The sequence below is a fragment of the Eleutherodactylus coqui genome, chromosome 2 (genome assembly GCF_035609145.1).
Source record: "Eleutherodactylus coqui strain aEleCoq1 chromosome 2, aEleCoq1.hap1, whole genome shotgun sequence".
Classification (NCBI taxonomy): Eukaryota; Metazoa; Chordata; class Amphibia; order Anura; family Eleutherodactylidae; genus Eleutherodactylus; species Eleutherodactylus coqui.
The window spans coordinates 321,445,979-321,472,090 of NC_089838.1; the positions used below are offsets into that span (position 1 = coordinate 321,445,979).

Consider the following 26,112-nt stretch of genomic DNA (forward strand, 5'->3'; position numbering starts at 1 on the left):
TCAGACACTACGTAAGCTGGCCCGTACGGGGATCGAACCCGCGACCTTGGCGTTATTATCACCACGCTCTAACCCAACTGAGCTAACCGGCCATGATTTGTGACTTTGTTTGTGACTGTGTTTGTGACCGTGTTTTTGGCCTCTTTGATCCACATACACATGCATCACTGCTCCCTTTTCTACATCAAAAAAGCTTGCAAACTTTGATAAAAGACAACTTGACGGCTCTTTGGATACTGGAGAACGTGGCCAGTGGCCTTGGAGCTATTAGCACCACATTCTAACCCAACTGAGCTAATGCGCCATGAGGCAGAATGGCACATTTTGCCTCTTTGAGCCACATGCCTCATTGCTCCACTTTTCAAAAGAAAAAAGGCTGCTAACTTTTCCAAAGAAGAGCTTGTCGGCTCTTCAGACACTACGTAAACTGGCCCGTACGGGGATCGAACCCGCGACCTTGGCGTTATTATCACCACGCTCTAACCCAACTGAGCTAACCGGCCATGATTTGTGACTTTGTTTGTGACTGTGTTTGTGACCGTGTTTTTGGCCTCTTTGATCCACATACACATGCATCACTGCTCCCTTTTCTACATCAAAAAAGCTTGCAAACTTTGATAAAAGACAACTTGACGGCTCTTTGGATACTGGAGAACGTGGCCAGTGGCCTTGGAGCTATTAGCACCACATTCTAACCCAACTGAGCTAATGCGCCATGAGGCAGAATGGCACATTTTGCCTCTTTGAGCCACATGCCTCATTGCTCCACTTTTCAAAAGAAAAAAGGCTGCTAACTTTTCCAAAGAAGAGCTTGTCGGCTCTTCAGACACTACGTAAGCTGGCCCGTACGGGGATCGAACCCGCGACCTTGGCGTTATTATCACCACGCTCTAACCCAACTGAGCTAACCGGCCATGATTTGTGACTTTGTTTGTGACTGTGTTTGTGACCGTGTTTTTGGCCTCTTTGATCCACATACACATGCATCACTGCTCCCTTTTCTACATCAAAAAAGCTTGCAAACTTTGATAAAAGACAACTTGACGGCTCTTTGGATACTGGAGAACGTGGCCAGTGGCCTTGGAGCTATTAGCACCACATTCTAACCCAACTGAGCTAATGCGCCATGAGGCAGAATGGCACATTTTGCCTCTTTGAGCCACATGCCTCATTGCTCCACTTTTCAAAAGAAAAAAGGCTGCTAACTTTTCCAAAGAAGAGCTTGTCGGCTCTTCAGACACTACGTAAGCTGGCCCGTACGCGGATCAAACCCGCGACCTTGGCGTTATTATCACCACGCTCTAACCCAACTGAGCTAACCGGCCATGATTTGTGACTTTGTTTGTGACTGTGTTTGTGACCGTGTTTTTGGCCTCTTTGATCCACATACACATGCATCACTGCTCCCTTTTCTACATCAAAAAAGCTTGCAAACTTTGATAAAAGACAACTTGACGGCTCTTTGGATACTGGAGAACGTGGCCAGTGGCCTTGGAGCTATTAGCACCACATTCTAACCCAACTGAGCTAATGCGCCATGAGGCAGAATGGCACATTTTGCCTCTTTGAGCCACATGCCTCATTGCTGCACTTTTCAAAAGAAAAAAGGCTGCTAACTTTTCCAAAGAAGAGCTTGTCGGCTCTTCAGACACTACGTAAGCTGGCCCATACGGGGATCGAACCCGCGACCTTGGTGTTCTTAGCACCACGCTCTAACCCAACTGAGCTAACCGGCCATGATTTGTGACTGTGTTTGTGACCGTGTTTTTGTCCTCTTTGATCCACATACACATGCATCACTGCTCCCTTTTCTACATCAAAAAAGGTTGCGAACTTTGATAAAAGACAACTTGACGGCTCTTTGGATACTGGAGAACGTGGCCAGTGGCCTTGGAGCTATTAGCACCACATTCTAACCCAACTGAGCTAATGCGCCATGAGGCAGAATGGCACATTTTGCCTCTTTGAGCCACATGCCTCATTGCTCCACTTTTCAAAAGAAAAAAGGCTGCTAACTTTTCCAAAGAAGAGCTTGTCGGCTCTTCAGACACTACGTAAGCTGACCCGTACGGGGATCGAACCCGCGACCTTGGCGTTATTAGCACCACGCTCTAACCCAACTGAGCTAACCGGCTATGATTTGCGCCTGTGTTTTTGGCCTCTTTGATCCACATACACATGCATCACTGCTCCCTTTTCTACATCAAAAAAGCTTGTCGGCTCTTCAGACACTACGTAAGCTGGCCCGTACGGGGATCGAACCCGCGACCTTGGCGTTATTAGCACCACGCTCTAACCCAACTGAGCTAACCGGCCATGATTTGTGCCTGTGTTTTTGGCCTCTTTGATCCACATACACATGCATCACTGCTCCCTTTTCTACATCAAAAAAGCTTGCAAACTTTGATAAAAGACAACTTGACGGCTCTTTGGATACTGGAGAACGTGGCCAGTGGCCTTGGAGCTATTAGCACCACATTCTAACCCAACTGAGCTAATGCGCCATGAGGCAGAATGGCACATTTTGCCTCTTTGAGCCACATGCCTCATTGCTCCACTTTTCAAAAGAAAAAAGGCTGCTAATTTTCCAAAGAAGAGCTTGTCGGCTCTTCAGACACTACGTAAGCTGGCCCGTACGGGGATCGAACCCGCGACCTTGGCGTTATTAGCACCACGCTCTAACCCAACTGAGCTAACTGGCCATGGTTTGTGCCTCTGTTTTTGGCCTCTTTGATCCACATACACATGCATCACTGCTCCCTTTTCTACATCAAAAAAGCTTGCAAACTTTGATAAAAGACAACTTGACGGCTCTTTGGATACTGGAGAACGTGGCCAGTGGCCTTGGAGCTATTAGCACCACATTCTAACCCAACTGAGCTAATGCTCCATGAGGCAGAATGGCACATTTTGCCTCTTTGAGCCACATGCCTCATTGCTCCACTTTTCAAAAGAAAAAAGGCTGCTAACTTTTCCAAAGAAGAGCTTGTCGGCTCTTCAGACACTACGTAAGCTGGCCCGTACGGGGATCGAACCCGCGACCTTGGCGTTATTAGCACCACGCTCTAACCCAACTGAGCTAACCGGCCATGATTTGTGCCTGTGTTTTTGGCCTCTTTGATCCACATACACATGCATCACTGCTCCCTTTTCTACATCAAAAAAGCTTGCAAACTTTGATAAAAGACAACTTGACGGCTCTTTGGATACTGGAGAACGTGGCCAGTGGCCTTGGAGCTATTAGCACCACATTCTAACCCAACTGAGCTAATGCGCCATGAGGCAGAATGGCACATTTTGCCTCTTTGAGCCACATGCCTCATTGCTCCACTTTTCAAAAGAAAAAAGGCTGCTAACTTTTCCAAAGAACAGCTTGTCGGCTCTTCAGACACTACGTAAGCTGGCCCGTACAGGGATCGAACCCGCGACCTTGGCGTTATTAGCACCACGCTCTAACCCAACTGAGCTAACCGGCCATGATTTGTGCCTGTGTTTTTGGCCTCTTTGATCCACATACACATGCATCACTGCTCCCTTTTCTACATCAAAAAAGCTTGCAAACTTTGATAAAAGACAACTTGACGGCTCTTTGGATACTGGAGAACGTGGCCAGTGGCCTTGGAGCTATTAGCACCACATTCTAACCCAACTGAGCTAATGCGCCATGAGGCAGAATGGCACATTTTGCCTCTTTGAGCCACATGCCTCATTGCTCCACTTTTCAAAAGAAAAAAGGCTGCTAACTTTTCCAAAGAAGAGCTTGTCGGCTCTTCAGACACTACGTAAGCTGGCCCGTACGGGGATCGAACCCGCGACCTTGGCGTTATTAGCACCACGCTCTAACCCAACTGAGCTAACCGGCCATGATTTGCGCCTGTGTTTTTGGCCTCTTTGATCCACATACACATGCATCACTGCTCCCTTTTCTACATCAAAAAAGCTTGCAAACTTTGATAAAAGACAACTTGACGGCTCTTTGGATACTGGAGAACGTGGCCAGTGGCCTTGGAGCTATTAGCACCACATTCTAACCCAACTGAGCTAATGCGCCATGAGGCAGAATGGCACATTTTGCCTCTTTGAGCCACATGCCTCATTGCTCCACTTTTCAAAAGAAAAAAAGCTGCTAACTTTTCCAAAGTAGAGCTTGTTGGCTCTTCAGACACTACGTAAGCTGGCCCGTACGGGGATCGAACCCGCGACCTTGGCGTTATTAGCACCACGCTCTAACCCAACTGAGCTAACCGGCTATGATTTGCGCCTGTGTTTTTGGCCTCTTTGATCCACATACACATGCATCACTGCTCCCTTTTCTACATCAAAAAAGCTTGCAAACTTTGATAAAAGACAACTTGACGGCTCTTTGGATACTGGAGAACGTGGCCAGTGGCCTTGGAGCTATTAGCACCACATTCTAACCCAACTGAGCTAATGCGCCATGAGGCAGAATGGCACATTTTGCCTCTTTGAGCCACATGCCTCATTGCTCCACTTTTCAAAAGAAAAAAGGCTGCTAACTTTTCCAAAGAAGAGCTTGTCGGCTCTTCAGACACTACGTAAGCTGGCCCGTACGGGGATCGAACCCGCGACCTTGGCGTTATTAGCACCACGCTCTAACCCAACTGAGCTAACTGGCCATGATTTGTGCCTGTGTTTTTGGCCTCTTTGATCCACATACACATGCATCACTGCTCCCTTTTCTACATCAAAAAAGGTTGCAAACTTTGATAAAAGACAACTTGACGGCTCTTTGGATACTGGAGAACGTGGCCAGTGGCCTTGGAGCTATTAGCACCACATTCTAACCCAACTGAGCTAATGCGCCATGAGGCAGAATGGCACATTTTGCCTCTTTGAGCCACATGCCTCATTGCTCCACTTTTCAAAAGAAAAAAGGCTGCTAACTTTTCCAAAGAAGAGCTTGTCGGCTCTTCAGACACTACGTAAGCTGGCCCGTACGGGGATCGAACCCGCGACCTTGGCGTTATTAGCACCACGCTCTAACCCAACTGAGCTTACCGGCCATGATTTGCGCCTGTGTTTTTGGCCTCTTTGATCCACATACACATGCATCACTGCTCCCTTTTCTACATCAAAAAAGCTTGCAAACTTTGATAAAAGACAACTTGACGGCTCTTTGGATACTGGAGAACGTGGCCAGTGGCCTTGGAGCTATTAGCACCACATTCTAACCCAACTGAGCTAATGCGCCATGAGGCAGAATGGCACATTTTGCCTCTTTGAGCCACATGCCTCATTGCTCCACTTTTCAAAAGAAAAAAGGCTGCTAACTTTTCCAAAGAAGAGCTTGTCGGCTCTTCAGACACTACGTAAGCTGGCTTGTACGGGGATCGAACCCGCGACCTTGGCGTTATTAGCACCACGCTCTAACCCAACTGAGCTAACCGGCCATGATTTGCGCCTGTGTTTTTGGCCTCTTTGATCCACATACACATGCATCACTGCTCCCTTTTCTACATCAAAAAAGCTTGCAAACTTTGATAAAAGACAACTTGACGGCTCTTTGAATACTGGAGAACGTGGCCAGTGGCCTTGGAGCTATTAGCACCACATTCTAACCCAACTGAGCTAATGCGCCATGAGGCAGAATGGCACATTTTGCCTCTTTGAGCCACATGCCTCATTGCTCCACTTTTCAAAAGAAAAAAGGCTGCTAACTTTTCCAAAGAAGAGCTTGTCGGCTCTTCAGACACTACGTAAGCTGGCCCGTACGGGGATCGAACCCGCGACCTTGGCGTTATTAGCACCACGCTCTAACCCAACTGAGCTAACCGGCCATGATTTGCGCCTGTGTTTTTGGCCTCTTTGATCCACATACACATGCATCACTGCTCCCTTTTCTACATCAAAAAAGCTTGCAAACTTTGATAAAAGACAACTTGACGGCTCTTTGGATACTGGAGAACGTGGCCAGTGGCCTTGGAGCTATTAGCACCACATTCTAACCCAACTGAGCTAATGCGCCATGAGGCAGAATGGCACATTTTGCCTCTTTGAGCCACATGCCTCATTGCTCCACTTTTCAAAAGAAAAAAGGCTGCTAACTTATCCAAAGAAGAGCTTGTCGGCTCTTCAGACACTACGTAATCTGGCCCGTATGGGGATCGAACCCGCGACCTTGGCGTTATTAGCACCACGCTCTAACCCAACTGAGCTAACCGGCCATGATTTGCGCCTGTGTTTTTGGCCTCTTTGATCCACATACACATGCATCACTGCTCCCTTTTCTACATCAAAAAAGCTTGCAAACTTTGATAAAAGACAACTTGACGGCTCTTTGGATACTGGAGAACGTGGCCAGTGGCCTTGGAGCTATTAGCACCACATTCTAACCCAACTGAGCTAATGCGCCATGAGGCAGAATGGCACATTTTGCCTCTTTGAGCCACATGCCTCATTGCTCCACTTTTCAAAAGAAAAAAGGCTGCTAACTTTTCCAAAGAAGAGCTTGTCGGCTCTTCAGACACTACGTAAGCTGGCCCGTACGGGGATCGAACCCGCGACCTTGGCGTTATTAGCACCACGCTCTAACCCAACTGAGCTAACCGGCCATGATTTGCACCTGTGTTTTTGGCATCTTTGATCCACATACACATGCATCACTGCTCCCTTTTCTACATCAAAAAAGCTTGCAAACTTTGATAAAAGACAACTTGACGGCTCTTTGGATACTGGAGAACGTGGCCAGTGGCCTTGGAGCTATTAGCACCACATTCTAACCCAACTGAGCTAATGCGCCATGAGGCAGAATGGCACATTTTGCCTCTTTGAGCCACATGCCTCATTGCTCCACTTTTCAAAAGAAAAAAGGCTGCTAACTTTTCCAAAGAAGAGCTTGTCGGCTCTTCAGACACTACGTAAGCTGGCCCGTACGGGGATCGAACCCGCGACCTTGGCGTTATTAGCACCACGCTCTAACCCAACTGAGCTAACCGGCCATGATTTGCGCCTGTGTTTTTGGCCTCTTTGATCCACATACACATGCATCACTGCTCCCTTTTCTACATCAAAAAAGCTTGCAAACTTTGATAAAAGACAACTTGACGGCTCTTTGGATACTGGAGAACGTGGCCAGTGGCCTTGGAGCTATTAGCACCACATTCTAACCCAACTGAGCTAATGCGCCATGAGGCAGAATGGCACATTTTGCCTCTTTGAGCCACATGCCTCATTGCTCCACTTTTCAAAAGAAAAAAGGCTGCTAACTTTTCCAAAGAAGAGCTTGTCGGCTCTTCAGACACTACGTAAGCTGGCCCGTACGGGGATCGAACCCGCGACCTTGGCGTTATTAGCACCACGCTCTAACCCAACTGAGCTAACCGGCCATGATTTGCACCTGTGTTTTTGGCCTCTTTGATCCACATACACATGCATCACTGCTCCCTTTTCTACATCAAAAAAGGTTGCAAACTTTGATAAAAGACAACTTGACGGCTCTTTGGATACTGGAGAACGTGGCCAGTGGCCTTGGAGCTATTAGCACCACATTCTAACCCAACTGAGCTAATGCGCCATGAGGCAGAATGGCACATTTTGCCTCTTTGAGCCACATGCCTCATTGCTCCACTTTTCAAAAGAAAAAAGGCTGCTAACTTTTCCAAAGAAGAGCTTGTCGGCTCTTCAGACACTACGTAAGCTGGCCCGTACGGGGATCGAACCCGCGACCTTGGCGTTATTAGCACCACGCTCTAACCCAACTGAGCTAACCGGCCATGATTTGCGCCTGTGTTTTTGGCCTCTTTGATCCACATACACATGCATCACTGCTCCCTTTTCTACATCAAAAAAGCTTGCAAACTTTGATAAAAGACAACTTGACGGCTCTTTGGATACTGGAGAACGTGGCCAGTGGCCTTGGAGCTATTAGCACCACATTCTAACCCAACTGAGCTAATGCGCCATGAGGCAGAATGGCACATTTTGCCTCTTTGAGCCACATGCCTCATTGCTCCACTTTTCAAAAGAAAAAAGGCTGCTAACTTTTCCAAAGAAGAGCTTGTCGGCTCTTCAGACACTACGTAAGCTGGCCCGTACAGGGATCGAACCCGTGACCTTGGCGTTATTAGCACCACGCTCTAACCCAACTGAGCTAACCGGCCATGATTTGTGCCGGTGTTTTTGGCCTCTTTGATCCACATACACATGCATCACTGCTCCCTTTTCTACATCAAAAAAGCTTGCAAACTTTGATAAAAGACAACTTGACGGCTCTTTGGATACTGGAGAACGTGGCCAGTGGCCTTGGAGCTATTAGCACCACATTCTAACCCAACTGAGCTAATGCGCCATGAGGCAGAATGGCACATTTTGCCTCTTTGAGCCACATGCCTCATTGCTCCACTTTTCAAAAGAAAAAAGGCTGCTAACTTTTCCAAAGAAGAGCTTGTCGGCTCTTCAGACACTACGTAAGCTGGCCCGTACGGGGATCGAACCCGCGACCTTGGCGTTATTAGCACCACGCTCTAACCCAACTGAGCTAACCGGCCATGATTTGTGCCTGTGTTTTTGGCCTCTTTGATCCACATACACATGCATCACTGCTCCCTTTTCTACATCAAAAAAGCTTGCAAACTTTGATAAAAGACAACTTGACGGCTCTTTGGATACTGGAGAACGTGGCCAGTGGCCTTGGAGCTATTAGCACCACATTCTAACCCAACTGAGCTAATGCGCCATGAGGCAGAATGGCACATTTTGCCTCTTTGAGCCACATGCCTCATTGCTCCACTTTTCAAAAGAAAAAAGGCTGCTAACTTTTCCAAAGAAGAGCTTGTCGGCTCTTCAGACACTACGTAAGCTGGCCCGTACGGGGATCGAACCCGCGACCTTGGCGTTATTAGCACCACGCTCTAACCCAACTGAGCTAACCGGCCATGATTTGCGCCTGTGTTTTTGGCCTCTTTGATCCACATACACATGCATCACTGCTCCCTTTTCTACATCAAAAAAGCTTGCAAACTTTGATAAAAGACAACTTGACGGCTCTTTGGATACTGGAGAACGTGGCCAGTGGACTTGGAGCTATTAGCACCACATTCTAACCCAACGGAGCTAATGCGCCATGAGGCAGAATGGCACATTTTGCCTCTTTGAGCCACATGCCTCATTGCTCCACTTTTCAAAAGAAAAAAGGCTGCTAACTTTTCCAAAGAAGAGCTTGTCGGCTCTTCAGACACTACGTAAGCTGGCCCGTACGGGGATCGAACCCGCGACCTTGGCGTTATTAGCACCACGCTCTAACCCAACTGAGCTAACCGGCCATGATTTGCACCTGTGTTTTTGGCATCTTTGATCCACATACACATGCATCACTGCTCCCTTTTCTACATCAAAAAAGCTTGCAAACTTTGATAAAAGACAACTTGACGGCTCTTTGGATACTGGAGAACGTGGCCAGTGGCCTTGGAGCTATTAGCACCACATTCTAACCCAACTGAGCTAATGCGCCATGAGGCAGAATGGCACATTTTGCCTCTTTGAGCCACATGCCTCATTGCTCCACTTTTCAAAAGAAAAAAGGCTGCTAACTTTTCCAAAGAAGAGCTTGTCGGCTCTTCAGACACTACGTAAGCTGGCCCGTACGGGGATCGAACCCGCGACCTTGGCGTTATTAGCACCACGCTCTAACCCAACTGAGCTAACCGGCCATGATTTGCGCCTGTGTTTTTGGCCTCTTTGATCCACATACACATGCATCACTGCTCCCTTTTCTACATCAAAAAAGCTTGCAAACTTTGATAAAAGACAACTTGACGGCTCTTTGGATACTGGAGAATGTGGCCAGTGGCCTTGGAGCTATTAGCACCACATTCTAACCCAACTGAGCTAATGCGCCATGAGGCAGAATGGCACATTTTGCCTCTTTGAGCCACATGCCTCATTGCTCCACTTTTCAAAAGAAAAAAGGCTGCTAACTTTTCCAAAGAAGAGCTTGTCGGCTCTTCAGACACTACGTAAGCTGACCCGTACGGGGATCGAACCCGTGACCTTGGCGTTATTAGCACCACGCTCTAACCCAACTGAGCTAACCGGCTATGATTTGCGCCTGTGTTTTTGGCCTCTTTGATCCACATACACATGCATCACTGCTCCCTTTTCTACATCAAAAAAGCTTGCAAACTTTGATAAAAGACAACTTGACGGCTCTTTGGATACTGGAGAACGTGGCCAGTGGCCTTGGAGCTATTAGCACCACATTCTAACCCAACTGAGCTAATGCGCCATGAGGCAGAATGGCACATTTTGCCTCTTTGAGCCACATGCCTCATTGCTCCACTTTTCAAAAGAAAAAAGGCTGCTAACTTTTCCAAAGAAGAGCTTGTCGGCTCTTCAGACACTACGTAAGCTGGCCCGTACGGGGATCGAACCCGCGACCTTGGCGTTATTAGCACCACGCTCTAACCCAACTGAGCTAACCGGCCATGATTTGCGCCTGTGTTTTTGGCCTCTTTGATCCACATACACATGCATCACTGCTCCCTTTTCTACATCAAAAAAGGTTGCAAACTTTGATAAAAGACAACTTGACGGCTCTTTGGATACTGGAGAACGTGGCCAGTGGCCTTGGAGCTATTAGCACCACATTCTAACCCAACTGAGCTAATGCGCCATGAGGCAGAATGGCACATTTTGCCTCTTTGAGCCACATGCCTCATTGCTCCACTTTTCAAAAGAAAAAAGGCTGCTAACTTTTCCAAAGAAGAGCTTGTCGGCTCTTCAGACACTACGTAAGCTGGCCCGTACGGGGATCGAACCCGCGACCTTGGCGTTATTAGCACCACGCTCTAACCCAACTGAGCTAACCGGCCATGATTTGCGCCTGTGTTTTTGACCTCTTTGATCCACATACACATGCATCACTGCTCCCTTTTCTACATCAAAAAAGCTTGCAAACTTTGATAAAAGACAACTTGACGGCTCTTTGGATACTGGAGAACGTGGCCAGTGGCCTTGGAGCTATTAGCACCACATTCTAACCCAACTGAGCTAATGCGCCATGAGGCAGAATGGCACATTTTGCCTCTTTGAGCCACATGCCTCATTGCTCCACTTTTCAAAAGAAAAAAGGCTGCTAACTTATCCAAAGAAGAGCTTGTCGGCTCTTCAGACACTACGTAATCTGGCCCGTATGGGGATCGAACCCGCGACCTTGGCGTTATTAGCACCACGCTCTAACCCAACTGAGCCAACCGGCCATGATTTGCGCCTGTGTTTTTGGCCTCTTTGATCCACATACACATGCATCACTGCTCCCTTTTCTACATCAAAAAAGCTTGCAAACTTTGATAAAAGACAACTTGACGGCTCTTTGGATACTGGAGAACGTGGCCAGTGGCCTTGGAGCTATTAGCACCACATTCTAACCCAACTGAGCTAATGCGCCATGAGGCAGAATGGCACATTTTGCCTCTTTGAGCCACATGCCTCATTGCTCCACTTTTCAAAAGAAAAAAGGCTGCTAACTTTTCCAAAGAAGAGCTTGTCGGCTCTTCAGACACTACGTAAGCTGGCCCGTACGGGGATCGAACCCGCGACCTTGGCGTTATTAGCACCACGCTCTAACCCAACTGAGCTAACCGGCCATGATTTGCGCCTGTGTTTTTGGCCTCTTTGATCCACATACACATGCATCACTGCTCCCTTTTCTACATCAAAAAAGCTTGCAAACTTTGATAAAAGACAACTTGACGGCTCTTTGGATACTGGAGAACGTGGCCAGTGGCCTTGGAGCTATTAGCACCACATTCTAACCCAACTGAGCTAATGCGCCATGAGGCAGAATGGCACATTTTGCCTCTTTGAGCCACATGCCTCATTGCTCCACTTTTCAAAAGAAAAAAGGCTGCTAACTTTTCCAAAGAAGAGCTTGTCGGCTCTTCAGACACTACGTAAGCTGGCCCGTACGGGGATCGAACCCGCGACCTTGGCGTTATTAGCACCACGCTCTAACCCAACTGAGCTAACCGGCCATGATTTGCGCCTGTGTTTTTGGCCTCTTTGATCCACATACACATGCATCACTGCTCCCTTTTCTACATCAAAAAAGGTTGCAAACTTTGATAAAAGACAACTTGACGGCTCTTTGGATACTGGAGAACGTGGCCAGTGGCCTTGGAGCTATTAGCACCACATTCTAACCCAACTGAGCTAATGCGCCATGAGGCAGAATGGCACATTTTGCCTCTTTGAGCCACATGCCTCATTGCTCCACTTTTCAAAAGAAAAAAGGCTGCTAACTTTTCCAAAGAAGAGCTTGTCGGCTCTTCAGACACTACGTAAGCTGGCCCGTACGGGGATCGAACCCGCGACCTTGGCGTTATTAGCACCACGCTCTAACCCAACTGAGCTAACCGGCCATGATTTGCGCCTGTGTTTTTGACCTCTTTGATCCACATACACATGCATCACTGCTCCCTTTTCTACATCAAAAAAGCTTGCAAACTTTGATAAAAGACAACTTGACGGCTCTTTGGATACTGGAGAACGTGGCCAGTGGCCTTGGAGCTATTAGCACCACATTCTAACCCAACTGAGCTAATGCGCCATGAGGCAGAATGGCACATTTTGCCTCTTTGAGCCACATGCCTCATTGCTCCACTTTTCAAAAGAAAAAAGGCTGCTAACTTATCCAAAGAAGAGCTTGTCGGCTCTTCAGACACTACGTAATCTGGCCCGTATGGGGATCGAACCCGCGACCTTGGCGTTATTAGCACCACGCTCTAACCCAACTGAGCCAACCGGCCATGATTTGCGCCTGTGTTTTTGGCCTCTTTGATCCACATACACATGCATCACTGCTCCCTTTTCTACATCAAAAAAGCTTGCAAACTTTGATAAAAGACAACTTGACGGCTCTTTGGATACTGGAGAACGTGGCCAGTGGCCTTGGAGCTATTAGCACCACATTCTAACCCAACTGAGCTAATGCGCCATGAGGCAGAATGGCACATTTTGCCTCTTTGAGCCACATGCCTCATTGCTCCACTTTTCAAAAGAAAAAAGGCTGCTAACTTTTCCAAAGAAGAGCTTGTCGGCTCTTCAGACACTACGTAAGCTGGCCCGTACGGGGATCGAACCCGCGACCTTGGCGTTATTAGCACCACGCTCTAACCCAACTGAGCTAACCGGCCATGATTTGCGCCTGTGTTTTTGGCCTCTTTGATCCACATACACATGCATCACTGCTCCCTTTTCTACATCAAAAAAGCTTGCAAACTTTGATAAAAGACAACTTGACGGCTCTTTGGATACTGGAGAACGTGGCCAGTGGCCTTGGAGCTATTAGCACCACATTCTAACCCAACTGAGCTAATGCGCCATGAGGCAGAATGGCACATTTTGCCTCTTTGAGCCACATGCCTCATTGCTCCACTTTTCAAAAGAAAAAAGGCTGCTAACTTTTCCAAAGAAGAGCTTGTCGGCTCTTCAGACACTACGTAAGCTGGCCCGTACGGGGATCGAACCCGCGACCTTGGCGTTATTAGCACCACGCTCTAACCCAACTGAGCTAACCGGCCATGATTTGCGCCTGTGTTTTTGGCCTCTTTGATCCACATACACATGCATCACTGCTCCCTTTTCTACATCAAAAAAGCTTGCAAACTTTGATAAAAGACAACTTGACGGCTCTTTGGATACTGGAGAACGTGGCCAGTGGCCTTGGAGCTATTAGCACCACATTCTAACCCAACTGAGCTAATGCGCCATGAGGCAGAATGGCACATTTTGCCTCTTTGAGCCACATGCCTCATTGCTCCACTTTTCAAAAGAAAAAAGGCTGCTAACTTTTCCAAAGAAGAGCTTGTCGGCTCTTCAGACACTACGTAAGCTGGCCCGTATGGGGATCGAACCCGCGACCTTGGCCTTATTAGCACCACGCTCTAACCCAACTGAGCTAACCGGCCATGATTTGCGCCTGTGTTTTTGGCCTCTTTGATCCACATACACATGCATCACTGCTCCCTTTTCTACATCAAAAAAGCTTGCAAACTTTGATAAAAGACAACTTGACGGCTCTTTGGATACTGGAGAACGTGGCCAGTGGCCTTGGAGCTATTAGCACCACATTCTAACCCAACTGAGCTAATGCGCCATGAGGCAGAATGGCACATTTTGCCTCTTTGAGCCACATGCCTCATTGCTCCACTTTTCAAAAGAAAAAAGGCTGCTAACTTTTCCAAAGAAGAGCTTGTCGGCTCTTCAGACACTACGTAAGCTGACCCGTACGGGGATCGAACCCGTGACCTTGGCGTTATTAGCACCACGCTCTAACCCAACTGAGCTAACCGGCTATGATTTGCGCCTGTGTTTTTGGCCTCTTTGATCCACATACACATGCATCACTGCTCCCTTTTCTACATCAAAAAAGCTTGCAAACTTTGATAAAAGACAACTTGACGGCTCTTTGGATACTGGAGAACGTGGCCAGTGGCCTTGGAGCTATTAGCACCACATTCTAACCCAACTGAGCTAATGCGCCATGAGGCAGAATGGCACATTTTGCCTCTTTGAGCCACATGCCTCATTGCTCCACTTTTCAAAAGAAAAAAGGCTGCTAACTTTTCCAAAGAAGAGCTTGTCGGCTCTTCAGACACTACGTAAGCTGGCCCGTACGGGGATCGAACCCGCGACCTTGGCGTTATTAGCACCACGCTCTAACCCAACTGAGCTAACCGGCCATGATTTGTGCCTGTGTTTTTGGCCTCTTTGATCCACATACACATGCATCACTGCTCCCTTTTCTACATCAAAAAGCTTGCAAACTTTGATAAAAGACAACTTGACGGCTCTTTGGATACTGGAGAACGTGGCCAGTGGCCTTGGAGCTATTAGCACCACATTCTAACCCAACTGAGCTAATGCGCCATGAGGCAGAATGGCACATTTTGCCTCTTTGAGCCACATGCCTCATTGCTCCACTTTTCAAAAGAAAAAAGGCTGCTAACTTATCCAAAGAAGAGCTTGTCGGCTCTTCAGACACTACGTAAGCTGGCCCGTACGGGGATCGAACCCGCGACCTTGGCGTTATTAGCACCACGCTCTAACCCAACTGAGCTAACCGGCCATGATTTGCGCCTGTGTTTTTGGCCTCTTTGATCCACATACACATGCATCACTGCTCCCTTTTCTACATCAAAAAAGCTTGCAAACTTTGATAAAAGACAACTTGACGGCTCTTTGGATACTGGAGAACGTGGCCAGTGGCCTTGGAGCTATTAGCACCACATTCTAACCCAACTGAGCTAATGCGCCATGAGGCAGAATGGCACATTTTGCCTCTTTGAGCCACATGCCTCATTGCTCCACTTTTCAAAAGAAAAAAGGCTGCTAACTTTTCCAAAGAAGAGCTTGTCGGCTCTTCAGACACTACGTAAGCTGGCCCGTACGGGGATCGAACCCGCGACCTTGGCGTTATTAGCACCACGCTCTAACCCAACTGAGCTAACCGGCCATGATTTGCGCCTGTGTTTTTGGCCTCTTTGATCCACATACACATGCATCACTGCTCCCTTTTCTACATCAAAAAAGCTTGCAAACTTTGATAAAAGACAACTTGACGGCTCTTTGGATACTGGAGAACGTGGCCAGTGGCCTTGGAGCTATTAGCACCACATTCTAACCCAACTGAGCTAATGCGCCATGAGGCAGAATGGCACATTTTGCCTCTTTGAGCCACATGCCTCATTGCTCCACTTTTCAAAAGAAAAAAGGCTGCTAACTTTTCCAAAGAAGAGCTTGTCGGCTCTTCAGACACTACGTAAGCTGGCCCGTACGGGGATCGAACCCGCGACCTTGGCGTTATTAGCACCACGCTCTAACCCAACTGAGCTAACCGGCCATGATTTGTGCCTGTGTTTTTGGCCTCTTTGATCCACATACACATGCATCACTGCTCCCTTTTCTACATCAAAAAGCTTGCAAACTTTGATAAAAGACAACTTGACGGCTCTTTGGATACTGGAGAACGTGGCCAGTGGCCTTGGAGCTATTAGCACCACATTCTAACCCAACTGAGCTAATGCGCCATGAGGCAGAATGGCACATTTTGCCTCTTTGAGCCACATGCCTCATTGCTCCACTTTTCAAAAGAAAAAAGGCTGCTAACTTATCCAAAGAAGAGCTTGTCGGCTCTTCAGACACTACGTAAGCTGGCCCGTACGGGGATCGAACCCGCAACCTTGGCGTTATTAGCACCACGCTCTAACCCAACTGAGCTAACCGGCCATGATTTGCGCCTGTGTTTTTGGCCTCTTTGATCCACATACACATGCATCACTGCTCCCTTTTCTACATCAAAAAAGCTTGCAAACTTTGATAAAAGACAACTTGACGGCTCTTTGGATACTGGAGAACGTGGCCAGTGGCCTTGGAGCTATTAGCACCACATTCTAACCCAACTGAGCTAATGCGCCATGAGGCAGAATGGCACATTTTGCCTCTTTGAGCCACATGCCTCATTGCTCCACTTTTCAAAAGAAAAAAGGCTGCTAACTTTTCCAAAGAAGAGCTTGTCGGCTCTTCAGACACTACGTAAGCTGGCCCGTACGGGGATCGAACCCGCGACCTTGGCGTTATTAGCACCACGCTCTAACCCAACTGAGCTAACCGGCCATGATTTGCGCCTGTGTTTTTGGCCTCTTTGATCCACATACACATGCATCACTGCTCCCTTTTCTACATCAAAAAAGCTTGCAAACTTTGATAAAAGACAACTTGACGGCTCTTTGGATACTGGAGAACGTGGCCAGTGGCCTTGGAGCTATTAGCACCACATTCTAACCCAACTGAGCTAATGCGCCATGAGGCAGAATGGCACATTTTGCCTCTTTGAGCCACATGCCTCATTGCTCCACTTTTCAAAAGAAAAAAGGCTGCTAACTTTTCCAAAGAAGAGCTTGTCGGCTCTTCAGACACTACGTAAGCTGGCCCGTACGGGGATCGAACCCGCGACCTTGGCGTTATTAGCACCACGCTCTAACCCAACTGAGCTAACCGGCCATGATTTGTGCCTGTGTTTTTGGCCTCTTTGATCCACATACACATGCATCACTGCTCCCTTTTCTACATCAAAAAGCTTGCAAACTTTGATAAAAGACAACTTGACGGCTCTTTGGATACTGGAGAACGTGGCCAGTGGCCTTGGAGCTATTAGCACCACATTCTAACCCAACTGAGCTAATGCGCCATGAGGCAGAATGGCACATTTTGCCTCTTTGAGCCACATGCCTCATTGCTCCACTTTTTAAAAGAAAAAAGGCTGCTAACTTATCCAAAGAAGAGCTTGTCGGCTCTTCAGACACTACGTAAGCTGGCCCGTACGGGGATCGAACCCGCGACCTTGGCGTTATTAGCACCACGCTCTAACCCAACTGAGCTAACCGGCCATGATTTGCGCCTGTGTTTTTGGCCTCTTTGATCCACATACACATGCATCACTGCTCCCTTTTCTACATCAAAAAAGCTTGCAAACTTTGATAAAAGACAACTTGACGGCTCTTTGGATACTGGAGAACGTGGCCAGTGGCCTTGGAGCTATTAGCACCACATTCTAACCCAACTGAGCTAATGCGCCATGAGGCAGAATGGCACATTTTGCCTCTTTGAGCCACATGCCTCATTGCTCCACTTTTCAAAAGAAAAAAGGCTGCTAACTTTTCCAAAGAAGAGCTTGTCGGGTCTTCAGACACTACGTAAGCTGGCCCGTACGGGGATCGAACCCGCGACCTTGGCGTTATTAGCACCACGCTCCAACCCAACTGAGCTAACCGGCCATGATTTGTGCCTGTGTTTTTGGCCTCTTTGATCTACATACACATGCATCACTGCTCCCTTTTCTACATCAAAAAAGCTTGCAAACTTTGATAAAAGACAACTTGACGGCTCTTTGGATACTGGAGAACGTGGCCAGTGGCCTTGGAGCTATTAGCACCACATTCTAACCCAACTGAGCTAATGCGCCATGAGGCAGAATGGCACATTTTGCCTCTTTGAGCCACATGCCTCATTGCTCCACTTTTCAAAAGAAAAAAGGCTGCTAACTTTTCCAAAGAAGAGCTTGTCGGCTCTTCAGGCACAACGTAAGCTGGCCCGTACGGGGATCGAACCCGTGACCTTGGCGTTATTAGCACCACGCTCTAACCCAACTGAGCTAACCGGCCATGATTTGCGCCTGTGTTTTTGGCCTCTTTGATCCACATACACATGCATCACTGCTCCCTTTTCTACATCAAAAAAGCTTGCAAACTTTGATAAAAGACAACTTGACGGCTCTTTGGATACTGGAGAACGTGGCCAGTGGCCTTGGAGCTATTAGCACCACATTCTAACCCAACTGAGCTAATGCGCCATGAGGCAGAATGGCACATTTTGCCTCTTTGAGCCACATGCCTCATTGCTCCACTTTTCAAAAGAAAAAAGGCTGCTAACTTTTCCAAAGAAGAGCTTGTCGGCTCTTCAGACACTACGTAAGCTGGCCCGTACGGGGATCGAACCCGCGACCTTGGCGTTATTAGCACCACGCTCTAACCCAACTGAGCTAACCGGCCATGATTTGTGCCTGTGTTTTTGGCCTCTTTGATCTACATACACATGCATCACTGCTCCCTTTTCTACATCAAAAAAGCTTGCAAACTTTGATAAAAGACAACTTGACGGCTCTTTGGATACTGGAGAACGTGGCCAGTGGCCTTGGAGCTATTAGCACCACATTCTAACCCAACTGAGCTAATGCGCCATGAGGCAGAATGGCACATTTTGCCTCTTTGAGCCACATGCCTCATTGCTCCACTTTTCAAAAGAAAAAAGGCTGCTAACTTTTCCAAAGAAGAGCTTGTCGGCTCTTCAGGCACAACGTAAGCTGGCCCGTACGGGGATCGAACCCGTGACCTTGGCGTTATTAGCACCACGCTCTAACCCAACTGAGCTAACCGGCCATGATTTGCGCCTGTGTTTTTGGCCTCTTTGATCCACATACACATGCATCACTGCTCCCTTTTCTACATCAAAAAAGCTTGCAAACTTTGATAAAAGACAACTTGACGGCTCTTTGGATACTGGAGAACGTGGCCAGTGGCCTTGGAGCTATTAGCACCACATTCTAACCCAACTGAGCTAATGCGCCATGAGGCAGAATGGCACATTTTGCCTCTTTGAGCCACATGCCTCATTGCTCCACTTTTCAAAAGAAAAAAGGCTGCTAACTTATCCAAAGAAGAGCTTGTCGGCTCTTCAGACACTACGTAAGCTGGCCCGTACGGGGATCGAACCCGCGACATTGGCGTTATTAGCACCACGCTCTAACCCAACTGAGCTAACTGGCCATGATTTGTGCCTGTGTTTTTGGCCTCTTTGATCCACATACACATGCATCACTGCTCCCTTTTCTACATCAAAAAAGCTTGCAAACTTTGATAAAAGACAACTTGACGGCTCTTTGGATACTGGAGAACGTGGCCAGTGGCCTTGGAGCTATTAGCACCACATTCTAACCCAACTGAGCTAATGCGCCATGAGGCAGAATGGCACATTTTGCCTCTTTGAGCCACATGCCTCATTGCTCCACTTTTCAAAAGAAAAAAGGCTGCTAACTTTTCCAAAGAAGAGCTTGTCGGCTCTTCAGACACTACGTAAGCTGGCCCGTACGGGGATCGAACCCGCGACCTTGGCGTTATTAGCACCACGCTCTAACCCAACTGAGCTAACCGGCCATGATTTGCGCCTGTGTTTTTGGCCTCTTTGATCCACATACACATGCATCACTGCTCCCTTTTCTACATCAAAAAAGCTTGCAAACTTTGATAAAAGACAACTTGACGGCTCTTTGGATACTGGAGAACGTGGCCAGTGGCCTTGGAGCTATTAGCACCACATTCTAACCCAACTGAGCTAATGCGCCATGAGGCAGAATGGCACATTTTGCCTCTTTGAGCCACATGCCTCATTGCTCCACTTTTCAAAAGAAAAAAGGCTGCTAACTTTTCCAAAGAAGAGCTTGTCGGCTCTTCAGACACTACGTAAGCTGGCCCGTACGGGGATCGAACCCGCGACCTTGGCGTTATTAGCACCACGCTCCAACCCAACTGAGCTAACCGGCCATGATTTGTGCCTGTGTTTTTGGCCTCTTTGATCTACATACACATGCATCACTGCTCCCTTTTCTACATCAAAAAAGCTTGCAAACTTTGATAAAAGACAACTTGACGGCTCTTTGGATACTGGAGAACGTGGCCAGTGGCCTTGGAGCTATTAGCACCACATTCTAACCCAACTGAGCTAATGCGCCATGAGGCAGAATGGCACATTTTGCCTCTTTGAGCCACATGCCTCATTGCTCCACTTTTCAAAAGAAAAAAGGCTGCTAACTTATCCAAAGAAGAGCTTGTCGGCTCTTCAGGCACTACGTAAGCTGGCCCGTACGGGGATCGAACCCGCGACCTTGGCGTTATTAGCACCACGCTCTAACCCAACTGAGCTAACTGGCCATGATTTGTGCCTGTGTTTTTGGCCTCTTTGATCCACATACACATGCATCACTGCTCCCTTTTCTACATCAAAAAAGCTTGCAAACTTTGATAAAAGACAACTTGACGGCTCTTTGGATACTGGAGAACGTGGCCAGTGGCCTTGGAGCTATTAGCACCACATTCTAACCCAACTGAGCTAATGCGCCATGAGGCAGAATGGCACATTTTGCCTCTTTGAGCCACATGCCTCATTGCTCCACTTTTCAAAAGAAAAAAGGCTGCTAACTTTTCCAAAGAAGAGCTTGTCGGCTCTTCAGACACTACGTAAGCTGGCCCGTACGGGGATCGAACCCGCGACCTTGGCGTTATTAGCACCACGCTCTAACCCAACTGAGCTAACCGGCCATGATTTGTGCCTGTGTTTTTGGCCTCTTTGATCTACATACACATGCATCACTGCTCCCTTTTCTACATCAAAAAAGCTTGCAAACTTTGATAAAAGACAACTTGACGGCTCTTTGGATACTGGAGAACGTGGCCAGTGGCCTTGGAGCTATTAGCACCACATTCTAACCCAACTGAGCTAATGCGCCATGAGGCAGAATGGCACATTTTGCCTCTTTGAGCCACATGCCTCATTGCTCCACTTTTCAAAAGAAAAAAGGCTGCTAACTTTTCCAAAGAAGAGCTTGTCGGCTCTTCAGACACTACGTAAGCTGGCCCGTACGGGGATCGAACCCACGACCTTGGCGTTATTAGCACCACGCTCTAACCCAACTGAGCTAACCGGCCATGATTTGTGCCTGTGTTTTTGGCCTCTTTGATCCACATACACATGCATCACTGCTCCCTTTTCTACATCAAAAAGCTTGCAAACTTTGATAAAAGACAACTTGACGGCTCTTTGGATACTGGAGAACGTGGCCAGTGGCCTTGGAGCTATTAGCACCACATTCTAACCCAACTGAGCTAATGCGCCATGAGGCAGAATGGCACATTTTGCCTCTTTGAGCCACATGCCTCATTGCTCCACTTTTCAAAAGAAAAAAGGCTGCTAACTTATCCAAAAAAGAGCTTGTCGGCTCTTCAGACACTACGTAAGCTGGCCCGTACGGGGATCGAACCCGCGACCTTGGCGTTATTAGCACCACGCTCTAACCCAACTGAGCTAACCGGCCATGATTTGCGCCTGTGTTTTTGGCCTCTTTGATCCACATACACATGCATCACTGCTCCCTTTTCTACATCAAAAAAGCTTGCAAACTTTGATAAAAGACAACTTGACGGCTCTTTGGATACTGGAGAACGTGGCCAGTGGCCTTGGAGCTATTAGCACCACATTCTAACCCAACTGAGCTAATGCGCCATGAGGCAGAATGGCACATTTTGCCTCTTTGAGCCACATGCCTCATTGCTCCACTTTTCAAAAGAAAAAAGGCTGCTAACTTTTCCAAAGAAGAGCTTGTCGGCTCTTCAGACACTACGTAAGCTGGCCCGTACGGGGATCGAACCCGCGACCTTGGCGTTATTAGCACCACGCTCTAACCCAACTGAGCTAACCGGCCATGATTTGCGCCTGTGTTTTTGGCCTCTTTGATCCACATACACATGCATCACTGCTCCCTTTTCTACATCAAAAAAGCTTGCAAACTTTGATAAAAGACAACTTGACGGCTCTTTGGATACTGGAGAACGTGGCCAGTGGCCTTGGAGCTATTAGCACCACATTCTAACCCAACTGAGCTAATGCGCCATGAGGCAGAATGGCACATTTTGCCTCTTTGAGCCACATGCCTCATTGCTCCACTTTTCAAAAGAAAAAAGGCTGCTAACTTTTCCAAAGAAGAGCTTGTCGGCTCTTCAGACACTACGTAAGCTGGCCCGTACGGGGATCGAACCCGCGACCTTGGCGTTATTAGCACCACGCTCTAACCCAACTGAGCTAACCGGCCATGATTTGTGCCTGTGTTTTTGGCCTCTTTGATCCACATACACATGCATCACTGCTCCCTTTTCTACATCAAAAAGCTTGCAAACTTTGATAAAAGACAACTTGACGGCTCTTTGGATACTGGAGAACGTGGCCAGTGGCCTTGGAGCTATTAGCACCACATTCTAACCCAACTGAGCTAATGCGCCATGAGGCAGAATGGCACATTTTGCCTCTTTGAGCCACATGCCTCATTGCTCCACTTTTCAAAAGAAAAAAGGCTGCTAACTTATCCAAAGAAGAGCTTGTCGGCTCTTCAGACACTACGTAAGCTGGCCCGTACGGGGATCGAACCCGCAACCTTGGCGTTATTAGCACCACGCTCTAACCCAACTGAGCTAACCGGCCATGATTTGCGCCTGTGTTTTTGGCCTCTTTGATCCACATACACATGCATCACTGCTCCCTTTTCTACATCAAAAAAGCTTGCAAACTTTGATAAAAGACAACTTGACGGCTCTTTGGATACTGGAGAACGTGGCCAGTGGCCTTGGAGCTATTAGCACCACATTCTAACCCAACTGAGCTAATGCGCCATGAGGCAGAATGGCACATTTTGCCTCTTTGAGCCACATGCCTCATTGCTCCACTTTTCAAAAGAAAAAAGGCTGCTAACTTTTCCAAAGAAGAGCTTGTCGGCTCTTCAGACACTACGTAAGCTGGCCCGTACGGGGATCGAACCCGCGACCTTGGCGTTATTAGCACCACGCTCTAACCCAACTGAGCTAACCGGCCATGATTTGCGCCTGTGTTTTTGGCCTCTTTGATCCACATACACATGCATCACTGCTCCCTTTTCTACATCAAAAAAGCTTGCAAACTTTGATAAAAGACAACTTGACGGCTCTTTGGATACTGGAGAACGTGGCCAGTGGCCTTGGAGCTATTAGCACCACATTCTAACCCAACTGAGCTAATGCGCCATGAGGCAGAATGGCACATTTTGCCTCTTTGAGCCACATGCCTCATTGCTCCACTTTTCAAAAGAAAAAAGGCTGCTAACTTTTCCAAAGAAGAGCTTGTCGGCTCTTCAGACACTACGTAAGCTGGCCCGTACGGGGATCGAACCCGCGACCTTGGCGTTATTAGCACCACGCTCTAACCCAACTGAGCTAACCGGCCATGATTTGTGCCTGTGTTTTTGGCCTCTTTGATCCACATACACATGCATCACTGCTCCCTTTTCTACATCAAAAAGCTTGCAAACTTTGATAAAAGACAACTTGACGGCTCTTTGGATACTGGAGAACGTGGCCAGTGGCCTTGGAGCTATTAGCACCACATTCTAACCCAACTGAGCTAATGCGCCATGAGGCAGAATGGCACATTTTGCCTCTTTGAGCCACATGCCTCATTGCTCCACTTTTTAAAAGAAAAAAGGCTGCTAACTTATCCAAAGAAGAGCTTGTCGGCTCTTCAGACACTACGTAAGCTGGCCCGTACGGGGATCGAACCCGCGACCTTGGCGTTATTAGCACCACGCTCTAACCCAACTGAGCTAACCGGCCATGATTTGCGCCTGTGTTTTTGGCCTCTTTGATCCACATACACATGCATCACTGCTCCCTTTTCTACATCAAAAAAGCTTGCAAACTTTGATAAAAGACAACTTGACGGCTCTTTGGATACTGGAGAACGTGGCCAGTGGCCTTGGAGCTATTAGCACCACATTCTAACCCAACTGAGCTAATGCGCCATGAGGCAGAATGGCACATTTTGCCTCTTTGAGCCACATGCCTCATTGCTCCACTTTTCAAAAGAAAAAAGGCTGCTAACTTTTCCAAAGAAGAGCTTGTCGGGTCTTCAGACACTACGTAAGCTGGCCCGTACGGGGATCGAACCCGCGACCTTGGCGTTATTAGCACCACGCTCCAACCCAACTGAGCTAACCGGCCATGATTTGTGCCTGTGTTTTTGGCCTCTTTGATCTACATACACATGCATCACTGCTCCCTTTTCTACATCAAAAAAGCTTGCAAACTTTGATAAAAGACAACTTGACGGCTCTTTGGATACTGGAGAACGTGGCCAGTGGCCTTGGAGCTATTAGCACCACATTCTAACCCAACTGAGCTAATGCGCCATGAGGCAGAATGGCACATTTTGCCTCTTTGAGCCACATGCCTCATTGCTCCACTTTTCAAAAGAAAAAAGGCTGCTAACTTTTCCAAAGAAGAGCTTGTCGGCTCTTCAGGCACAACGTAAGCTGGCCCGTACGGGGATCGAACCCGTGACCTTGGCGTTATTAGCACCACGCTCTAACCCAACTGAGCTAACCGGCCATGATTTGCGCCTGTGTTTTTGGCCTCTTTGATCCACATACACATGCATCACTGCTCCCTTTTCTACATCAAAAAAGCTTGCAAACTTTGATAAAAGACAACTTGACGGCTCTTTGGATACTGGAGAACGTGGCCAGTGGCCTTGGAGCTATTAGCACCACATTCTAACCCAACTGAGCTAATGCGCCATGAGGCAGAATGGCACATTTTGCCTCTTTGAGCCACATGCCTCATTGCTCCACTTTTCAAAAGAAAAAAGGCTGCTAACTTTTCCAAAGAAGAGCTTGTCGGCTCTTCAGACACTACGTAAGCTGGCCCGTACGGGGATCGAACCCGCGACCTTGGCGTTATTAGCACCACGCTCTAACCCAACTGAGCTAACCGGCCATGATTTGTGCCTGTGTTTTTGGCCTCTTTGATCTACATACACATGCATCACTGCTCCCTTTTCTACATCAAAAAAGCTTGCAAACTTTGATAAAAGACAACTTGACGGCTCTTTGGATACTGGAGAACGTGGCCAGTGGCCTTGGAGCTATTAGCACCACATTCTAACCCAACTGAGCTAATGCGCCATGAGGCAGAATGGCACATTTTGCCTCTTTGAGCCACATGCCTCATTGCTCCACTTTTCAAAAGAAAAAAGGCTGCTAACTTTTCCAAAGAAGAGCTTGTCGGCTCTTCAGGCACAACGTAAGCTGGCCCGTACGGGGATCGAACCCGTGACCTTGGCGTTATTAGCACCACGCTCTAACCCAACTGAGCTAACCGGCCATGATTTGCGCCTGTGTTTTTGGCCTCTTTGATCCACATACACATGCATCACTGCTCCCTTTTCTACATCAAAAAAGCTTGCAAACTTTGATAAAAGACAACTTGACGGCTCTTTGGATACTGGAGAACGTGGCCAGTGGCCTTGGAGCTATTAGCACCACATTCTAACCCAACTGAGCTAATGCGCCATGAGGCAGAATGGCACATTTTGCCTCTTTGAGCCACATGCCTCATTGCTCCACTTTTCAAAAGAAAAAAGGCTGCTAACTTATCCAAAGAAGAGCTTGTCGGCTCTTCAGACACTACGTAAGCTGGCCCGTACGGGGATCGAACCCGCGACATTGGCGTTATTAGCACCACGCTCTAACCCAACTGAGCTAACTGGCCATGATTTGTGCCTGTGTTTTTGGCCTCTTTGATCCACATACACATGCATCACTGCTCCCTTTTCTACATCAAAAAAGCTTGCAAACTTTGATAAAAGACAACTTGACGGCTCTTTGGATACTGGAGAACGTGGCCAGTGGCCTTGGAGCTATTAGCACCACATTCTAACCCAACTGAGCTAATGCGCCATGAGGCA

The 26,112-nt window shown here is 47.8% G+C and overlaps 40 non-coding genes across 40 annotated transcripts; all 40 read right to left on the reverse strand.

Moving 5' to 3' along the window:
• Window positions 1-2,241: 2,241 nt before the first annotated feature.
• TRNAI-AAU (transfer RNA isoleucine (anticodon AAU)) lies at window positions 2,242-2,316 on the reverse strand. The gene has a single exon. It is a non-coding gene; the product is annotated as a tRNA-Ile (tRNA).
• Window positions 2,317-3,014: 698 nt separating this feature from the next.
• Window positions 3,015-3,089, reverse strand: TRNAI-AAU (transfer RNA isoleucine (anticodon AAU)). Its single transcript has one exon. It is a non-coding gene; the product is annotated as a tRNA-Ile (tRNA).
• A 699-nt stretch (window positions 3,090-3,788) lies between these two features.
• TRNAI-AAU (transfer RNA isoleucine (anticodon AAU)) lies at window positions 3,789-3,863 on the reverse strand. The gene has a single exon. It is a non-coding gene; the product is annotated as a tRNA-Ile (tRNA).
• A 1,860-nt stretch (window positions 3,864-5,723) lies between these two features.
• TRNAI-AAU (transfer RNA isoleucine (anticodon AAU)) lies at window positions 5,724-5,798 on the reverse strand. Its single transcript has one exon. It is a non-coding gene; the product is annotated as a tRNA-Ile (tRNA).
• A 699-nt stretch (window positions 5,799-6,497) lies between these two features.
• On the reverse strand, window positions 6,498-6,572 carry TRNAI-AAU (transfer RNA isoleucine (anticodon AAU)). Its single transcript has one exon. It is a non-coding gene; the product is annotated as a tRNA-Ile (tRNA).
• Window positions 6,573-6,884: 312 nt separating this feature from the next.
• TRNAI-AAU (transfer RNA isoleucine (anticodon AAU)) lies at window positions 6,885-6,959 on the reverse strand. Its single transcript has one exon. It is a non-coding gene; the product is annotated as a tRNA-Ile (tRNA).
• A 312-nt stretch (window positions 6,960-7,271) lies between these two features.
• On the reverse strand, window positions 7,272-7,346 carry TRNAI-AAU (transfer RNA isoleucine (anticodon AAU)). Its single transcript has one exon. It is a non-coding gene; the product is annotated as a tRNA-Ile (tRNA).
• Window positions 7,347-7,658: 312 nt separating this feature from the next.
• Window positions 7,659-7,733, reverse strand: TRNAI-AAU (transfer RNA isoleucine (anticodon AAU)). The gene has a single exon. It is a non-coding gene; the product is annotated as a tRNA-Ile (tRNA).
• Window positions 7,734-8,432: 699 nt separating this feature from the next.
• Window positions 8,433-8,507, reverse strand: TRNAI-AAU (transfer RNA isoleucine (anticodon AAU)). Its single transcript has one exon. It is a non-coding gene; the product is annotated as a tRNA-Ile (tRNA).
• A 312-nt stretch (window positions 8,508-8,819) lies between these two features.
• TRNAI-AAU (transfer RNA isoleucine (anticodon AAU)) lies at window positions 8,820-8,894 on the reverse strand. Its single transcript has one exon. It is a non-coding gene; the product is annotated as a tRNA-Ile (tRNA).
• A 312-nt stretch (window positions 8,895-9,206) lies between these two features.
• Window positions 9,207-9,281, reverse strand: TRNAI-AAU (transfer RNA isoleucine (anticodon AAU)). The gene has a single exon. It is a non-coding gene; the product is annotated as a tRNA-Ile (tRNA).
• Window positions 9,282-9,593: 312 nt separating this feature from the next.
• TRNAI-AAU (transfer RNA isoleucine (anticodon AAU)) lies at window positions 9,594-9,668 on the reverse strand. Its single transcript has one exon. It is a non-coding gene; the product is annotated as a tRNA-Ile (tRNA).
• A 699-nt stretch (window positions 9,669-10,367) lies between these two features.
• Window positions 10,368-10,442, reverse strand: TRNAI-AAU (transfer RNA isoleucine (anticodon AAU)). The gene has a single exon. It is a non-coding gene; the product is annotated as a tRNA-Ile (tRNA).
• Window positions 10,443-10,754: 312 nt separating this feature from the next.
• Window positions 10,755-10,829, reverse strand: TRNAI-AAU (transfer RNA isoleucine (anticodon AAU)). Its single transcript has one exon. It is a non-coding gene; the product is annotated as a tRNA-Ile (tRNA).
• Window positions 10,830-11,528: 699 nt separating this feature from the next.
• Window positions 11,529-11,603, reverse strand: TRNAI-AAU (transfer RNA isoleucine (anticodon AAU)). Its single transcript has one exon. It is a non-coding gene; the product is annotated as a tRNA-Ile (tRNA).
• Window positions 11,604-11,915: 312 nt separating this feature from the next.
• TRNAI-AAU (transfer RNA isoleucine (anticodon AAU)) lies at window positions 11,916-11,990 on the reverse strand. The gene has a single exon. It is a non-coding gene; the product is annotated as a tRNA-Ile (tRNA).
• A 312-nt stretch (window positions 11,991-12,302) lies between these two features.
• Window positions 12,303-12,377, reverse strand: TRNAI-AAU (transfer RNA isoleucine (anticodon AAU)). Its single transcript has one exon. It is a non-coding gene; the product is annotated as a tRNA-Ile (tRNA).
• Window positions 12,378-13,076: 699 nt separating this feature from the next.
• TRNAI-AAU (transfer RNA isoleucine (anticodon AAU)) lies at window positions 13,077-13,151 on the reverse strand. The gene has a single exon. It is a non-coding gene; the product is annotated as a tRNA-Ile (tRNA).
• A 312-nt stretch (window positions 13,152-13,463) lies between these two features.
• Window positions 13,464-13,538, reverse strand: TRNAI-AAU (transfer RNA isoleucine (anticodon AAU)). The gene has a single exon. It is a non-coding gene; the product is annotated as a tRNA-Ile (tRNA).
• A 1,086-nt stretch (window positions 13,539-14,624) lies between these two features.
• TRNAI-AAU (transfer RNA isoleucine (anticodon AAU)) lies at window positions 14,625-14,699 on the reverse strand. Its single transcript has one exon. It is a non-coding gene; the product is annotated as a tRNA-Ile (tRNA).
• Window positions 14,700-15,010: 311 nt separating this feature from the next.
• TRNAI-AAU (transfer RNA isoleucine (anticodon AAU)) lies at window positions 15,011-15,085 on the reverse strand. Its single transcript has one exon. It is a non-coding gene; the product is annotated as a tRNA-Ile (tRNA).
• Window positions 15,086-15,397: 312 nt separating this feature from the next.
• Window positions 15,398-15,472, reverse strand: TRNAI-AAU (transfer RNA isoleucine (anticodon AAU)). The gene has a single exon. It is a non-coding gene; the product is annotated as a tRNA-Ile (tRNA).
• A 312-nt stretch (window positions 15,473-15,784) lies between these two features.
• Window positions 15,785-15,859, reverse strand: TRNAI-AAU (transfer RNA isoleucine (anticodon AAU)). Its single transcript has one exon. It is a non-coding gene; the product is annotated as a tRNA-Ile (tRNA).
• Window positions 15,860-16,557: 698 nt separating this feature from the next.
• TRNAI-AAU (transfer RNA isoleucine (anticodon AAU)) lies at window positions 16,558-16,632 on the reverse strand. Its single transcript has one exon. It is a non-coding gene; the product is annotated as a tRNA-Ile (tRNA).
• A 312-nt stretch (window positions 16,633-16,944) lies between these two features.
• TRNAI-AAU (transfer RNA isoleucine (anticodon AAU)) lies at window positions 16,945-17,019 on the reverse strand. The gene has a single exon. It is a non-coding gene; the product is annotated as a tRNA-Ile (tRNA).
• A 311-nt stretch (window positions 17,020-17,330) lies between these two features.
• TRNAI-AAU (transfer RNA isoleucine (anticodon AAU)) lies at window positions 17,331-17,405 on the reverse strand. The gene has a single exon. It is a non-coding gene; the product is annotated as a tRNA-Ile (tRNA).
• A 699-nt stretch (window positions 17,406-18,104) lies between these two features.
• On the reverse strand, window positions 18,105-18,179 carry TRNAI-AAU (transfer RNA isoleucine (anticodon AAU)). The gene has a single exon. It is a non-coding gene; the product is annotated as a tRNA-Ile (tRNA).
• A 312-nt stretch (window positions 18,180-18,491) lies between these two features.
• Window positions 18,492-18,566, reverse strand: TRNAI-AAU (transfer RNA isoleucine (anticodon AAU)). Its single transcript has one exon. It is a non-coding gene; the product is annotated as a tRNA-Ile (tRNA).
• Window positions 18,567-18,878: 312 nt separating this feature from the next.
• On the reverse strand, window positions 18,879-18,953 carry TRNAI-AAU (transfer RNA isoleucine (anticodon AAU)). The gene has a single exon. It is a non-coding gene; the product is annotated as a tRNA-Ile (tRNA).
• Window positions 18,954-19,652: 699 nt separating this feature from the next.
• TRNAI-AAU (transfer RNA isoleucine (anticodon AAU)) lies at window positions 19,653-19,727 on the reverse strand. Its single transcript has one exon. It is a non-coding gene; the product is annotated as a tRNA-Ile (tRNA).
• Window positions 19,728-20,813: 1,086 nt separating this feature from the next.
• Window positions 20,814-20,888, reverse strand: TRNAI-AAU (transfer RNA isoleucine (anticodon AAU)). The gene has a single exon. It is a non-coding gene; the product is annotated as a tRNA-Ile (tRNA).
• Window positions 20,889-21,586: 698 nt separating this feature from the next.
• Window positions 21,587-21,661, reverse strand: TRNAI-AAU (transfer RNA isoleucine (anticodon AAU)). The gene has a single exon. It is a non-coding gene; the product is annotated as a tRNA-Ile (tRNA).
• Window positions 21,662-21,973: 312 nt separating this feature from the next.
• Window positions 21,974-22,048, reverse strand: TRNAI-AAU (transfer RNA isoleucine (anticodon AAU)). Its single transcript has one exon. It is a non-coding gene; the product is annotated as a tRNA-Ile (tRNA).
• A 312-nt stretch (window positions 22,049-22,360) lies between these two features.
• Window positions 22,361-22,435, reverse strand: TRNAI-AAU (transfer RNA isoleucine (anticodon AAU)). Its single transcript has one exon. It is a non-coding gene; the product is annotated as a tRNA-Ile (tRNA).
• Window positions 22,436-23,133: 698 nt separating this feature from the next.
• TRNAI-AAU (transfer RNA isoleucine (anticodon AAU)) lies at window positions 23,134-23,208 on the reverse strand. Its single transcript has one exon. It is a non-coding gene; the product is annotated as a tRNA-Ile (tRNA).
• Window positions 23,209-23,520: 312 nt separating this feature from the next.
• On the reverse strand, window positions 23,521-23,595 carry TRNAI-AAU (transfer RNA isoleucine (anticodon AAU)). Its single transcript has one exon. It is a non-coding gene; the product is annotated as a tRNA-Ile (tRNA).
• Window positions 23,596-23,906: 311 nt separating this feature from the next.
• TRNAI-AAU (transfer RNA isoleucine (anticodon AAU)) lies at window positions 23,907-23,981 on the reverse strand. The gene has a single exon. It is a non-coding gene; the product is annotated as a tRNA-Ile (tRNA).
• A 699-nt stretch (window positions 23,982-24,680) lies between these two features.
• Window positions 24,681-24,755, reverse strand: TRNAI-AAU (transfer RNA isoleucine (anticodon AAU)). The gene has a single exon. It is a non-coding gene; the product is annotated as a tRNA-Ile (tRNA).
• A 312-nt stretch (window positions 24,756-25,067) lies between these two features.
• On the reverse strand, window positions 25,068-25,142 carry TRNAI-AAU (transfer RNA isoleucine (anticodon AAU)). The gene has a single exon. It is a non-coding gene; the product is annotated as a tRNA-Ile (tRNA).
• Window positions 25,143-25,454: 312 nt separating this feature from the next.
• TRNAI-AAU (transfer RNA isoleucine (anticodon AAU)) lies at window positions 25,455-25,529 on the reverse strand. The gene has a single exon. It is a non-coding gene; the product is annotated as a tRNA-Ile (tRNA).
• Between the last annotated feature and the right edge of the window lie 583 nt (window positions 25,530-26,112).